This window comes from Belonocnema kinseyi, chromosome 6 (genome assembly GCF_010883055.1).
Source record: "Belonocnema kinseyi isolate 2016_QV_RU_SX_M_011 chromosome 6, B_treatae_v1, whole genome shotgun sequence".
NCBI lineage: Eukaryota > Metazoa > Arthropoda > Insecta > Hymenoptera > Cynipidae > Belonocnema > Belonocnema kinseyi.
Window position 1 is genome coordinate 96916858 of NC_046662.1, and position 3069 is coordinate 96919926.

Genomic DNA, 3069 nt, shown 5'->3' on the forward strand with positions numbered 1-3069 from the left:
GAAAAATACTAATAATTATATTTTTTTAAACTTGAAAACAGATTGCCACTTCTTATTTGGCTCTGTTTCCATATCATATATTTTCAAGTTTATAACTTCGCAGTTGTACTGACGTGCGGCTGTACGTAGAAGTCAAAAATAAGAATTTAATATCTTGGATGTACGATTCTTAGGAACTGATTTAAAATATCAAATATTTAAAAAAATTGATAAATGTTGTTATTATAACTTAGCTACATAGAACAATAATTAATGTCATATACGAAAAGTCGACACATAAAAATATATCTTGGGCAGAAATGTGAAATGTACCAAAAAAACCTTTTTCTGGATTAAATTACTGAAGAGGGCCCATATATGGAACCGAAACTTCTTATGGAAATATAAAATATTCTTCATCATTTACGGACCCCAAAGCCACAAAACAAAAAAAAATTTATAAAATCAAAATTTGCCAATTAAGTGTAAAAGATATCTAAATTTGGTAGTTTATTGAATTGATAAAATTACGTAAATTTCAAGAATGTATTAAAAGGTTAAAGAATGAAAACTTGGTGAGATTTTGTCTTAAAATAATTATATGAATCTCGCCTGTATTGTGCATTATTTTTTAAATACAATCCTCGCTTCCTGAAATAATGCAACGGCAGCGGTGACGCAGTGACGCACAGTGGGGTAAAGAAAGTATCCGTGGACAAATCAATTTTTAGTATACATTATTCATCCGATTTAAAGGTTTTTTTAATAAAAGCTTTTTAAGGATCGAAAAGATTTGTGTGATTAGATTTTTTTTCTTCAGGTTAAAAAAAATTTTTTATCTAACAACAAAGTTGACATTTTCTTGTTCAACTTTTACCAAGTGCCATTTCTTTTAAGACATTCAGATTGATCAAACGAGACCTTAAAAGAGTGGTACAACAATATGAGAATAATTTCTAATTGTTTAGAGTAATTAAAAAAACTTGTTATTGTGTTATAAACAAATTAATAAAGGAAACTCATTTTTTGGGCTTGGTAATGTTTGAACAATTTTTATAAACAAATTAATAGCTTGGCGACTTTTCAATGAATAGGGTTAATTTTTGTTTACGGAATCAACTAACAAGGAAGGTACTCCAGATGTTCCTCGCCGATTTGATTCTCCTTGATATATGTTGTAGTACTCAAAAAACTAAACGACACGTATTTTTTATCTGCGGAAAAACAATTCAAGGGGATGAAACAGCACCTCAAAGATAGGGGTCTCAAGTATTGATTGTATAGTTTTGTGTATAAAAAACCAATTGATTTCGATGGAACTTACTGGAAAAGTTTTTTCACGATGAAAGGTGAATAACGTAATTTTAACAAAAAAAAAAAAAAATAATTAAGGGGGTACACCACCCTTAAATATATTTAAAGTTGTGCTCCAAGTGTTTAAATTCACAGAAAAAATATATGTTGCAGTTGAGACACGAATAAAGATCATGTTTCGCTAAAAAAAAAAATAATTGGGGTGGCCACAGCTAAAACCTTTTATTTTGTGTCTATGATAATATATACTTTCCATGCACAAAAAAATGGGGAAATTGGTTTTATAACGAAGGAAGTAAAATAAAGCCCATACCATAAAAATGAAAAAATTACGCGGGAGTAAACCACCCCTACATATTTTTAAATGTGCTGAAATTTTCGAAATTCATTGGAGAAAAATGTTAAAAACCTATATTTTGCTCTTGAGACAAAAACAAAGTTGTGTTCAGACATTTTTTTAAAGAATTCAGTGATTGGAGTTTATCCACACTGTGAAATTTCTTCGACCGTTTATATAATTAATGAGAGAATGTGTTTTATTCTGGTCATAATTATTCTGGTCATATTGTTTTTAAATTAACGGGGCTAGCTACCCCTAAACACTTTTTATTTTGTGTATGATTATATATACTTTCCATAGACAAAGACAATTTCGAAGATAGTTGTATAACGAAGGAAATAAAATAGAGTCCATCCAACATGAATAAACGTATGCGGGGGTAAACCACCCCTTATTTATGTATAAAATTGTAAAATAGGCCTAAAATCGGGAAAAAAATCCGAAGACAATACGTGTTGTACACAAAAAATAGGATGAAGGTGTTTATATATATTTAAGAAAAAAAATCATCAACTATTTTTACACAAAAAATCATAAAAATAATTAAAAAGCATACATAGCTTATAAACAAAACTAAATCGTTCAGGTCAAATTTATAATATTGTGAATTCTAGATAGTATATCCAAGATGTATTCTTCGAACTTTGAACAATAATGATATTCTTAAACAAGTGTTCCAAATATAATAATTTTTACACCACAAACATCGAATTACAGCGATATTCGTACAACCTAATATGTCACAACGTGTTTTACAAGAATCAACAAAGTTAAAGTCCATCGGATTTTTGAATTTACCTACTTTATCTGCAATATATATCCGCTTTTGTACCATACATATTTAAAAAGATTAGTATATCTTGGCGAGGTTAACTGATTATGCTCGAAAGACTAGAGTTAATAATATTATTCCCGATATGTACATCAAAATAAGAAAATCGGAAAAGTGACGCACATAATTTTTCCAAACTCTAAACCCAAATAAATTCGTCTAACGCTTGAATTTTTACTGTTGTTCCTGTTGGAATAATATTAAAATTTAGATTCAAAATCACCTTGTTTTGTCGCAAAATAAAATTTGCCACAAATTTACAATAATAGAATACCTGACAACGAATAATGACTCCTATCTATAAAAATATTAAGTTAGCATGATAATCCATCATTTGATAAAATTGTAAATTTTAAAATTATTCTAACAGGAACCACATGAAAGATTCAATATTTTTTTGTCAGCTATTCTATTATTGCACATTCTGTGATACATCTTATCCTACAAAAAGGTGATTTATTTACAATAGATCCCATACCTTAAAATTAAACAAGCTTTGAAAATAATGTACACAAGATTTATTTATAAAGGTTAATCGAGGCTCTTTTTTCTTAAAAACACATAAATACCTGCATCCCCTTTTTTGTGTGCAACACGTATTTTA